The sequence below is a fragment of the Muntiacus reevesi genome, chromosome 3 (genome assembly GCF_963930625.1).
Source record: "Muntiacus reevesi chromosome 3, mMunRee1.1, whole genome shotgun sequence".
Lineage (NCBI taxonomy): Eukaryota > Metazoa > Chordata > Mammalia > Artiodactyla > Cervidae > Muntiacus > Muntiacus reevesi.
The window spans coordinates 270,340,070-270,353,552 of record NC_089251.1 but is presented as its reverse complement, the minus strand read 5'-3'; the positions used below and the strand labels follow the sequence as shown (position 1 = coordinate 270,353,552).

General features: G+C 42.1%; 1 pseudogene; it reads left to right on the top strand.

The window, feature by feature from the left end:
* Positions 1 to 2,555: 2,555 nt before the first annotated feature.
* On the top strand, positions 2,556 to 10,034 carry LOC136165524 (uncharacterized; annotated as a pseudogene).
* Positions 10,035 to 13,483: the final 3,449 nt, after the last annotated feature.

Sequence of the window (13,483 nt, the reverse complement as noted above, 5' to 3'; positions counted from 1 at the left end):
TGTATAATTTTTCTTCTTCTCTATATGAATTTGCAAAGAGGTTTCTCTTAAAATACTGTGTTAATGTGCTATACATTTACCCCAGACTCTGTCTTCAAGTTGGTTCTGCCTAAGACTCATATTCAGACTTGACAAACTGGTATGTTTACTCATGCAAATGTTCTCTTAAGTTATGTGAATGAAAGTGTATTTGCTAGAAAACCTGCCTTTCTTCAAGATTCATGTCAATCATTTTGTGGCCGGAGACAACTCACCCGGTGCTTAGGTTTTCGCAGAGTACATGTTGTAGGTGAGGGGCCTGGTGCTATTCTCTTCAGTTTTGAGACATTTCCTTTCTCTAATTAACAGACTGCTGGTAGTTATATGACATCTGGCCAAAGACTAGCAGGGGGACACTCTTTCCGCCCCCTTCTGATGCCTATGTCAGAGGCTTTCTCTATCTCCTTTATACTTTAATAAAACCTTATTACGAATAAGTCTCGATTTGAGAACACATTACCAACATATACTGGTTTCCAAATAACTTTTCTAAAATACTGTAGAAAAATTTCATATCATGATCCTTCTGGTAAGCTGTGAAATTTCTTCAAAAACACTAGATTTATTATTTCTCGCATTATCAACTCACAGCCTATACCACAAGCTGAGGTTTTTTTATATAAATGGGACTAAAAAACGCCGAAGCTTCTTTCTGGTCTGTTGAAAAATACAAGTCTTTTACACTAAATTTCATTCTGCTCAATGAAATAAATTATATGCTCTTATTCAAGTTATTTGCCTATATCCTTACCCCATTAATATAGTCTCTGATTCTAAATATTGAGTTTTTGTATTCCTAGATACAGAAACCTCCACCATAAACTCCTAGTTCTGTTAAAACAGACACTGGCCCTGCCTATATTTCTAGATACTTTAAACAATTTTTGCAGTATTTTTCTATTAAGAAAAAACGCCTCAGGGTGGTCCTCTCTCAGGGTCCTTGCCCCTGAGCCTGGGGGCCAGCGAGGGGCTCCACACTCCCAGGCCAAGGCAGAACCACATGCACACGTCTGTTCCTGCCCCCTGCACCGTCAGAGAGCTCGGGTGAGCCAGAGTCTGTCAGGCAGCTCCTGGGCAAGCCCAGCAGCACCGCCTGTTGCCGGGAGCCAACACATGAGACCCTACCCCTAAAAAGGCCATAGGGGAGAAATCCTGACAGGCAAGGCGAATCAGGTTTTCAGGGGTTTCGAAAAAGTCAGCTCACGAAACCCTACCCCTAACAAGGCCATGAGGGAGAAAACCTGATGGGCAAGACGAATCAGGTTTTCAGGGGTTTTCGAAAAGGCTAGTTCACAAGATCCCACCCATGACAAGGTCACGAGGAGAAAGCCTGACAGGCAAGGCAGATCAGGTTTTCAGGGATTTTGAAAAGCTGCCCCCGGCTCTAACCTTAAAGATGATATCTGTCTTTCTGATGCCTGCCTCAGTGGACTACTCCCTAATTTCTCTGACACAGACAGGAAGGCCTTCCCCGATCTCTTCCCAAATAAGAATCAATTTAGAACTTTAATCAATAAGTTTCCCAGGTGGTAGTTTTTTATGAGATTATTCAGGGTGAAAGGAGTGTTTTAATTCAAACACCTCTGCTGGTAGTTTTGTTAGCCAAATGCATTTATGCGCTTGGTACTAATATGCATGATTGCTTATAATATCCTAATCATAAAATAGCATGAAGAACCTGATTATATAAAAGCCCTAATAGACATAGAGCCCTTTTAAGGGGTAAAGGAGTCCTATTAGAAAACATAAGAAAATTATTCTATAGGTGGTTATTGGGTTGTGATTTGCTTGCTGTGTTTTGCTTGCTGTATTTTTGCCTTTAATGTGCTAAGGTTGTGTTATAAAAACCATTGTTAATATAGTTAAAGATCTAGACAAATAAGAACTTAGCCCTAGTGTGGTAACAATGAGACGGTTGTTAATTGTTAGCCAGGAATACTAGGCAGAAGTTGCCTCACTGAAGCCGCAGAGTCTGTATGGGGTAAACTTCTTAGATAAACGCAACTGACAACTTTTGCAGTAAGATTAATTTTTGTATTAACAAGAATATAATTCTACTCTGTACTGTTTCCCTATGACCCTGTTACCTTTCAGTTAAGGTCACCATAAAATCGGAAAATAGGTTTACAATCACTTGACCTGCATAAAATGTTAATAGCCTCAAGGCCAGAAGATCATGTACTAAAAATTACTATAGAATTAGAAAGCAAAAAAATCCTGCTTTTCCTAAAATTCAAAATGATGTAATGCTAATCCTGTGAAATCATGAGTAAACATCTTGTACCTTAAAAACATTCTGTGAAAGGGTATAAAACCGGTTGTCAGAAAGTAAAACACAGACTTGGGCCTATCAAGGCTAGTCTCACGTCTCTCTCTCTCTCTCGCCGACGCCGTTCATCCTGAGGGTACCCCCTGGATCATGTCGAGGCTGGATCCCGGCAAGTGGCACCACGAACAGGGAACCCGCAGGTAAGCCCCCCCCCCATTGTTCAGTTTTCAGGACGGCTAGGACCCCACTAGGGTGCTGCAGGGCCCCCTGCATAAGATAGGTAGGGTGAGGAAAGTGGGTAGGCTTTAGGTTTCTTCTTTACAACCCTACTAGGGCGCTACAGGCCCCCCTACATAAGAAAGGTAGGGTAAGAAAAGTGGGTACGTTTCAGTTTCCTTCTCTAAATTAAGCCTCTTCCTTTTTTCTCTTTTTTTCTTCTTCTAATTAGCAACAAAAATGGGTAACAGTGAGTTAAAAGAAAGACAACTTTTTATTGGAATCATAATGCAACTTCTTAACTACAGAGGACTTAAAGTTAAAAAGACCAGTGTTCAGTCCTTTTCCCCCTTTGTCCAAGAGCAATGTCCTTGTTTTCCAGAAGACAGCAGTTCTCCTGGGTTCCCTTACCCTCCTGCCCTCCACCCCGGTGCTCTTTCCAATGAGATCTCTTGCTTTCTCAGCACATGTGTCTCCTCCGACAATTCATTTATAAGAGCTCAGTTACGGGCCCTAGAAGGGGTCCCCCTTCCTGCAACTGGTGGGAACTCTTCTTCCCTGAGACTGACATCCTGACCACTCAGGGTACTCAGAGGCCAGCTTGCCTGCCAATGGACCAGACCCAGCGGCCGCAACTGGGACCCTTTTGTCCCTGGTCTCCTCCTGACACAGACAACTGGCCAGAGTGCCCCGACTAGTAAGGAACAAGAGACTTTATTGACCTCTTTCCCCTTCCCTCTCTCTGTCCTCTCCTTAGCCCTTCCTATCCCTCCCGTTTTTCTAATCCCCCAGTAATTTGGTCGAAGGGCCTCAGCTTGAGCTGAGGATTGGAGACTGATCACCTCCTCTTGGCAGAGAACTCGAATTCCGGTAGGGCCGAGTTCCAGTCCTCCCTTCTCTGGATGCCTGGGTACCTGCAGGTGGCAGGAGACGTCTGTAAGGCCACCCTTTTTGCCCCCCCCTTTCCCGCCTCCTCCTCCTTCTCCTTTTCCTTTCCTCCTTAAAATCTTTGAAGACATCTGAAGTTCTGTGTCTATCTAGAAGGTTTTCTGAGAGACTGTATTCTTGTATTTAAGGGAGTGTCTGATGAGGACTGCCAGGTTTATATGTGTGTGTTTTAACTCTGTGTTCTGTGTTGTGATTTTTGATGGCTATTTTGCTTTTTGTTAGAACTTGATTTTCTTTCCCTGTGCCTTGAGACCAGGGAACACTTATCTAGACCATCTCTAACTCCTGAGACTGAGAGAAAAAGGGGAAAAGCCTTTAAAAATTTTTATTTATTTCAACTTTTTTATAAACTAGTAAATTTTATATTATAATATCTAATTCATCACCAAACTTAAAATATGAAGCTAGATCTCGCACTGTGTCTAAATATGTCTTGGTATATCTTTGTCTTTGGGTAGTATTTTTTAGGTTAATTTGTAAAAGAGCTCTATTTAATTGGCTTAAAAAAAAAAGGTAAGTGCTTACAAATCAAATAATTCTAAATTAAACAATAAATTCCAGGTTCAGGTAAACTAAAAAATATTCAATATTAAATACCTGATATTAATGTTTGTTTGTTGACCTATCTAATATAGACATGTCTTAGAGTAATTAACATCTAGTAAAATATTTTCATTATGCCTAGGTTTATTATAAGTTAAATGTTGTTATACTGTAATATCTGTTACAAGTTTGTCAGCAAGGAAAGTACCTCAAGTAAGAAACTTAAAAAAAAAGAAGGTAAGTGAGATATGAGCTTTTAAACTTTATTAAGATTAAAAATATCTGTCTAAAACAGTTTCTCTAGGTTTTGGTAACCTAAATTTCTAAAGTTGTGCTAAACTAATAGCAGAAGTTTATTAAATAGCTTGGTCATTTCCAAATAAAATAAGATTCTGAAACATTCATTACTGAATACTAACTTACAGAGAAACTAAAGATTTTAGACTATTAATAAATAATGTTTGATGCCATCCTGAGATGTTCATTAGAAATTTTTTAGAAATTATCACTGGTATTTATGTTCACCAATCTATAGAGTGCTAATATAAAGGTAAATTCTTGGTTGCTTAAAGAAAGTAGGATGTGTGTGTTCAGTAAAAAAGGTATAAAAAATAAAGTTACATTTTACGAAGGGAAAAGAAAGTAAGTCTGACTTACAGGTGGCTGTTTCAGGATGGGAGAACAAAGTAATGGGTACAAAAAGTGTTAAGAAGGCTTGATGGAAAGTACACTCCAAGGGAAGAGTTTTGTGCATAAATACAAGTTTTCTTGAGACGTTGAACTGCCTTTGATAATGGATTTTAAGTTTCTTTACCTCTAAAGTGGTCTGTTCTATGTTTACCTTTAAAATCTTTTTTACTTTGGCTAAGTAAATATATTATTTCACAGTGATCTATATGATTCTACCTGACAGAGTACTATAAACCCTTTTGATATTTATTGACAAAACTGCCTAAATAACTTGACTTCTAGCTGACTTTGGGATGCTTCAGAGGGCCCCTGAGACATCCCAAAGAGCTATTAAACTACCTGAGTTCATTTGACCTGTTAAATTGCATGGGAATTACTGTTGGAGGAGTGATAAATCTTCAGGTTATATTGTATGGTTGATGTTACTTATATAGATATCCTAGAAATTATGTGAAATTCATGAAAATCTGATATGTCCTGGTAAAATATTGTCAGTTATAATTTTAGCTATCACGTTAAAGTGTTAGAAGTCACAGCAATGACCAGGCTACAATTTAATTAGATTTTAAACATGCCTTGTATGGTTTCACTCTCATGCCTTTTAAAAAAATACTGCTGGTTCTTCGAGATTTATAAAAAGACTTTTCTAAGATTAACTAAAAAAATTTGTTTGTTTGCTATCCAGTAAATTGGTAACAGACTGGAATTTAGTCTACTCTCTATGTTAAGAGAAAAAAGTTTTCTTAGAATGAATCTTTCAATAAATAAGTGTTATTTAAGATTATGGTACATATAAAAGCTCATTCTGCTTCTACCAAAAATAACCCCTCACTGTTAGACTTGTGCTATCTTAATGTCTTAAAACTGACAACGCCCCTGCTTACACTTCTAAACCTTTTCAGGCTTGAATATTGGGGCAACGACATTAAACCCATTCATACCCTTCGTCCCGTCACAGAACTCATCAGAGCAACCCCAAGCAGTGCAGGACTGGACCTCTGTTCCACCGTCACAACAATACTAACACCTGACTCCACCGCTGTGAAAGTTCCCACTGGTGTTCATGGCCCTTTGCCTAGAGAAACGATGGGACTATTAATAGGCAGGAGCCCCACATCCTTACATGGGATCACAGTGATTCCAGAAGTCATAGACTCAGACTATACTGGTGAAATTCAAATAATGGTGTCTCCCCCCACTAAGACTATTCAAATCTATAAAGGACAGAAAATAGCTCAGTTGCTGATGCTACCTTGTCATGCTGACACAAGAAAAGCAGCTTCAGCTGCCAAGTGTTGGGACAGGGGGTCTGATTCAAGTGATTATGCCTTTTGGGTTACACAAGTTACTCAAAAAAGACCTATGAAGACAATTCTAGTTAATGGTAAAAAGGTGACTGGCCTGCTAGACACGGGAGCAGACATTTCCTGTATTGCGGGCAGTGACTGGCCCAGTGCTTGGCCAACTCAAACCACAGCTAATGAGTTGGTTGGCATTGGTAGAGCACCTTCAGTGACAAAGAGCTCACAAATTTTACTTTGGTATGTAGATAAAGACTGCCAGGGACATTTTCAACCTTATGTAATTCCTTCATTGGGAGAGATATTTTTGCTCAGATGGGAGTTTTGCTGTATTGCCCAGATGAAAAGGTGGCTGCACAGATGTCGCAGATAAGTTATAATCCTTTTATGGGTCTGAGTAAAGATCAAGAGAGACAAATTGAGCCAGTTGTCCCAAAAATAAGAAGAGAGAGACAAGGCTTAAGATATCCAAATTTATAAGAGAGGCCATTGTTCTCGCTGCTGACCCCATAGTCTGGAAATCTCCTGATCCGGTGTGGGTGGAACAATGGCCTTTAAATTCAGAAAAACTTTCAGCAGCACGACAGTTAGTGAGAGAACAATTAAAGGCTGGACATATAGAGTCTTCAAATAGTCCATGGAACATGCCAGTTTTTGTAATAAAAAAAAAATCGGGGAAATGGAGACTCTTGCAAGATCTAAGAGCAATAAATGCCACTATGTAAGATATGGGAGCCTTACAGCCTGGCCTTCCCTCCCCTGTGGCTGTTCCCCAAGGCTACAATGTTATAGTGATTGATCTTCAAGATTGCTTCTTTACTATTCCCTTAGACCCTCAAGATAAAAAGAGATTTGCCTTTAGTCTTCCCTCAGAAAATTTTAGACAACCTCATCAGAGATTTCAATGGAAGGTTCTTCCCCAGGGTATGAAAAATAGTCCCACATTGTGTCAAAAGTTTGTGGACGCTGCCCTACAAGGTATCAGGGAGAAACATCGGGATGTCTATCTAGTCCACTATATGGATGATATATTGCTAGCACACCCGGATAGGGTTTATTTACAGTAAGTTTTGATTAAATTGCAAGAGACTTTGAATCGCTGGGGCCTAAAGGTGGCCCCTGAAAAAATCCAAGTGAATATGCCTATAACATATGTGAGAAGAATCCTAAATAATGAAACAGTTACTCATGTACCTTTGCAGCTTAGAAAAGATAATTTGGTTACTTTAGATGATTATCAAAAGTTGTTAGGGGATATAAATTGGATTCGGCCCTTTTTAAAGTTGACTACTTCTGATCTTAAGCCTTTCTTTGACATTCTTCAAGGGGATCCAGACCCCACCTCTGCTAGAATGCTGACACCTGCAGCCAGGGAAGCCTTAATGAAGGTAGAAGAAGCTTTAGATAAAAATTATATTAAGAGACTTGATTATAGTATGGCATGGCAATTTATAGTGTTGCCCACAGCTGTGGCCCCTACAGGGGTGCTTTGGCAAGAGGGTCCCCTAGAATGGTTGCATTTACCTGTCACGGCCAAAAAGGTTGTGGCCTGTTATCCAGGACTAGTGACTACTTTAATAATTAAAGGGAGACATAGAAGCATTGAAATGTTTGGAAAAGAACCATCTGAAATCATAGTGCCTTATAATAAAGAGCAACTAAATGCCCTTCTATCATTAAATGAAGACTGGCCGATTGTCATTGGTAATTATCCAGGACAAATTTTACACCATTTACTTGCTAGTCCTTTATTAAATTTCCTCTCACGACATCCGGTGATATTTCAAGAAAGGTGTCAAGTTTCCCCTATCGAGGGGGCAATGTTGGTGTTTACAGATGGGTCTTCTAATGGAAAGGCTGCTATTGTCACCCAGACTTCAAAAAGGGTTTTAAATACTGGGGAAACATCAGCCCAGAAAGCAGAATTAACAGCCGTGATAGAGGCGTTCAAAGAGTTTTTAGACCAGGCTTTTAATTTATTTTCTGACTCACAGTATGTAGTTAGGTTGTTCCCTCAAATTGAAACGGCTGTTTTACCAGAAAATAAAACCACAATTTTTATATTGTTATCTACCCTTCAACAGCAAATTTGGAAAAGGTCAAAACAATTCTATGTTGGACATATAAGAGCTCATTCTAATTTACCTGGACCCCTCCATACGTTTAACCAAGAGGCAGATTTGCTAACCCGAACCATAGTGGCCAGTGATTTTGAAGATGCTAAAGCCTCACATGCTATGCATCATCAAAATGCAACTGCCCTTCAATACCAGTTCCACATTCCTAGGGAATCTGCACTCGAGATTGTTAGAACATGTCAACTTTGCCCTACTTCAGTTCCCGCTTTGCTTTTTGGGGTAAATCCCCGTGGCTTACTACCTAATGTGCTTTGGCAGATGGATGTAACACATGTTCCTTCTTTTGGAAAACTATCCTTTGTGTATGTTACTGTAGATACCTTCTCCCATGTCATTGTGGCTACTGCCAGAATGGGAGAAGCCTATAAAGATGTAGTTCAACATCTTTTTGCCTGTTTTTCCTATTTAGGAATGCCAAAATCAATTAAGACAGACAATGCTCCAGTTTATACATCTAAGTCCCTTAAAAATTTCTGTGCCCAATTCGGTATATCCCACTCTACAGGAATTCCTTACAATCCCCAGGGACAAGCAATTGTAGAAAGGGCACATCAGACACTTAAAACACAAATTTCTAAATTACAAGAAGGGCAGTTCAAATACAGTTCTCCACACCACGTTTTGCAGCACGCCCTCTTTGTGCTCAATAACCTTAACGCTGATCAAGCCGGTTTAACAGCTATGTTCCGTCACTGGAACCCAGAACAAAAAGATATGAAACCTTTAGTAAAGTGGAAAGACCTCCTTTCCGGACTATGGAAGGGACCTGATCCCTTGCTAACCAGTGGGCGAGGGTATGCTTGTATTTTCCCACAGGGTGCTGACTCGCCAATTTAGATCCCAGACAGACTGATTTGCCATGTCGAAGTCCCCCAGACCTCCGGTTCCCTCGCAGCCTCAGCCACAAAAGAGGAAGAGCACTCCTCTGCCCTCGCCTCAGTCACTCACCCGGGAAGTCCAGCAGACTTGGAAATGACCGGCAACAGAGATCCCGGAGGAACCAACGGCGGATCCACCCACTAAACAGATGTCATGGCTTTGCATGAAAGATGGCGCCCAACCTCCTACTCCTTCACGTCGCAGAAGACCACCAGGACGTCCTGCGCGGACAACTCAACAAGCATCCATACCCACATGGGGACAAATTAAGTCAGTCTGTCATCAAGCACAGGGAATAGTTTCCCTGCAGGGATCTTCAGCCTCTCCCGAAAGGGTTTTTATTGCTATGCTTGCTTTACTGTCTTGTCAGGCAAGTGCTACCTCCTCTACTTCAGAAAAATACTGGGCATATTTCCCTGGTCCCCTGACCTTCCAAGTAGTTACTTGGAACAGCGACCCTATACGGGTCAACACAGACCAGCCTCATCTCTTGGGAGGATCCTATAGTTCTTATGATAAAGATCATTATCCCATCAATTTTAACTATACTTTTAGGGGATTAACAGATGACCTTCCCCTTTGCTTTAACTTCCCCCATAGTCATACAAGTGATCTCATCACTCCCTCTAAGGAGGGACGTGTTGGAGCCTCCAAAACAATTCTGACAGATTCTCCAGCATCAAAATTTTCAGACAATACAGGAGATCGGCTGGTTTGGATATTACAGGCTCATATGCCTGGGGTCCTTGACCCCTATAAATCTTTGTTCCTTAATGCTCCACCAAAATATCCAAATTGTATTGATGTTGCTCCGTCAGATGTCATATGGAAAACTATAGACAACCGCCTGGGATACCCAGTATGGAAATCTTGTACTTATAATTCAAACATAGATTATAGAATACCGGGAGGTGGAAATTATTCGGTACAAGACTGGAGCAATCCAAATCCAAGTCAGAATCTAGGAGCTGTCAGTAGGCTTAGCAATTAAAATAATGATTCCCTCCCTTGGCCATTGGTGCCCAGCAGATGGCATTATAATCAATTTGTTCCCCCCATGTTGTCCTATACAACTAAGGGTAAAACTTTTTGACAGCCAGAAATTTGGAGAGCCCTTGCTGCCACCTCCATTGTTACTTTAACTCGACCAGAAAACAATTCCACCTATTCTGTGCTGGCTTGTTTACCCTCCCCTTAGGTTTTTTTGTTTACTAATGATTCAAAAAGACTTCGTATACAAATGAATCATTCAGGTGGACCAAATATAGTCTACTGTGAACAATGCATGCTTTCATCCTGTTTAACCCCTCAATGTAATATTTGTTCTTTTGTGGTACTGCAACGTCCACCTTATCTTATGGTGCCTGTCAGAGTGAACGCCTATTGGTATGACAATTGTGGTTTAGCCGTTCTGCAACACCTACAAGATTTAATGTGTTCCCAACGGTTTGTAGGACTACTTATTCTAGGGATTTCAGCTTTGATAACAGCAATTACCTCTGTCACTGTGGCAGCGATATCCTTGACTCAACAAGTACATACCACTCAATATGTCAATGATATTTCAAAAAATGTTTCCTTAACTCTAGCTATGCAAGAGATTATAGATAGGAAATTAGAAGTAAAAATAGATGCCCTGGAAGAAGCAGTCATGCATATTGGAACTGAGTTACAGGCTTTAAGGGTAAAGTTAGCGTTATCCTGTCACGCTGATTATCGGTAGATCTGTGTAATGCCCCCCAAAAGTAAATGATATGGATTACAATGGAGAAAAGATTAAAAATCATATTTCGGGTATATGGAATAGCTCCAGCATTACTTTAGATCTTGGAGAGCTTCACGGTCAGATAAAAACATTAGAACATTCCCGCCTGGACTTTATTACTACAGGAGCTGCTAACGATATTTTTCATAACTTTTCTAACTTTATTACTGAAAAAAATATCCTATCAACTATTTTCAGTTATGCAGCTGTAGCAGCACTAGTTTTACTATTCATTATAATCCTTCCTTGCATCGTCAGAACTCTCCGGCAGAGCACTCAAAAGCTTGCGACTCAGATCCATCTGGCTGTCTTAAAAAGTAAAAAAAGGGCGAGATGCCGGGAGCCAACACATGAGACCCTACCCCTAAAAAGGCCATAGGGGAGAAAACCTGATGGGCAAGGCGAATCAGGTTTTCAGGGGTTTCGAAAAAGTCAGCTCACGAAACCCTACCCCTAACAAGGCCGTAAGGGAGATAACCTGACAGGCAAGGCGAATCAGGTTTTCAGGGGTTTCGAAAAAGTCAGCTCACGAAACCCTACCCCTAACAAGGCCGTAAGGGAGAAAACCTGACGGGCAAGACGAATCAGGTTTTCAGGGGTTTTTGAAAAGGCTAGCTCACGAGATCCCACCCATGACAAGGTCACGAGGAGAAAGCCTGACAGGCAAGGCAGATCAGGTTTTCAGGGATTTTGAAAAGCTGCCCCCGGCTCTAACCTTAAAGATGATATCTGTCTTTCTGATGCCTGCCTCAATGGACTACTCCCTAATTTCTCTGACACAGACAGGAAGGCCTTCCCCGATCTCTTCCCAAATAAGAATCAATTTAGAACTTTAATCAATAAGTTTCCCAGGTGGTAGTTTTTTATGAGATTATTCAGGGTGAAAGGAGTGTTTTAATTCAAACACCTCTGCTGGTAGTTTTGTTAGCCAAATGCATTTATGCGCTTGGTACTAATATGCATGATTGCTTATAATATCCTAATCATAAAATAGCATGAAGAACCTGATTATATAAAAGCCCTAATAGACATAGAGCCCTTTTAAGGGGTAAAGGAGTCCTATTAGAAAACATAAGAAAATTATTCTATAGGTGGTTATTGGGTTGTGATTTGCTTGCTGTGTTTTGCTTGCTGTATTTTTGCCTTTAATGTGCTAAGGTTGTGTTATAAAAACCATTGTTAATATAGTTAAAGATCTAGACAAATAAGAACTTAGCCCTAGTGTGGTACCAATGAGGCGGTTGTTAATTGTCAGTCAGGAGTACTAGGGCAGAAGCTGCCTCACTGAAGCCGCAGAGTCTGTAAGGGGTAAACTTCTTAGATAAACGCAACTGACAACTTTTGCACTAAGATTAATTTTTGTATTAACAAGAATATAATTCTACTCTGTACTGTTTCCCTATGACCCTGTTACCTTTCAGTTAAGGTCACCATAAAAACGGAAAATAGGTTTACAATCACTTGACCTGCATAAAATGTTAATAGCCTCAAGGCCAGAAGATCATGTGCTAAAAACTACTATAGAATTAGAAAGCAAAAAAATCCTGCTTTTCCTAAAAATCAAAATGATGTATGCTAATCCTGTGAAATCATGAGTAAACATCTTGTACCTTAAAAACGTTCTGTGAAAGGGTATAAACCCAGTTATCAGAAAGTAAAACACAGACTTGGGCCTATCAAGGCTAGTCTCACGTCTCTTTCTCTCTCGCCAACGCGGTTCTTCCTGAGGTACCACCTGGATCATGTCGAGGCTGGACCCCGGCAGCCTCTGAGGCAGGGCCGACCTAGGGGCACAGTGGGCCTCTTGCTCTCCCTGCTGCCCTGAGGCTGCTGGGCCAAAGAGGCCTTGGGCATCGACCCCCTTCCTGGCCTCTTCCCTCTGACCAGGCCGTCCAGGCTCCAGGCCCCTGCAGTGTGGAGAGAGCCCCTGCCAGAAACCTCCCCTTCAATTAGGCCTCAACTGAGGCCTAGGCAACAGGGGAAAGGCGCTAAGGGAATGAGCCTGGGGAGGCATCTGGGCATGCCTGGACACACTTCCCGCAGCCTGCCTCCTTGTGGGGCAGTACCCCCGGAGGCCAGGAACGTCTGGACAAGGCTGGCCTGGGGCAGGGTCCATGCTGGGACCTGCCCCTGGCCTGTGGGGCCTCTGAGCAGAACCGGCCCTCGCCGCTGGAAGACCTCCCCGGATGCCTCCAAAGGCCGGTTTGCAAGCACTCTCGCTGGCTGGCCGCCGCTCCCTCCCCGAGGGAGGCCCGCGTTTCCCATAAGCCACGAACTCTGCTCCCAAGCCTGGGAGAAAAGCGCTTCGGGGTGATCCTCTCTCAGGGCCCTTGTCCCAGAGCCTGGGGGAGAGGTATAGGCTCCACAATCCCAGGCCAAGGCAGAATCAAATGGACACGTCTGTTCTTGCCCCCTGCAACGTCAGAGAACTCGGGTGAGCAAGAGTCTGTCAGGCAGCTCCTGGGCAAGCACAGCAGCAGCACCTGTGTGGGAAGGGGCAGGGCCGACCTAGGGGCACAGTGGGCCTCTTGCTCTCCCTGCTGCCCTGAGGCTGCTGGGCCAAAGAGGCCTTGGACATCGACCCCCTTGCTGGCCTCTTCCCTCTAATCAGGATGTCTGGACTCCAGGCCCTTACAGTGTGGAGAGAGCCCCTGCCAGAAACCTCCCCTGCAAGTAGGCCTCAAATGAGGCCTAG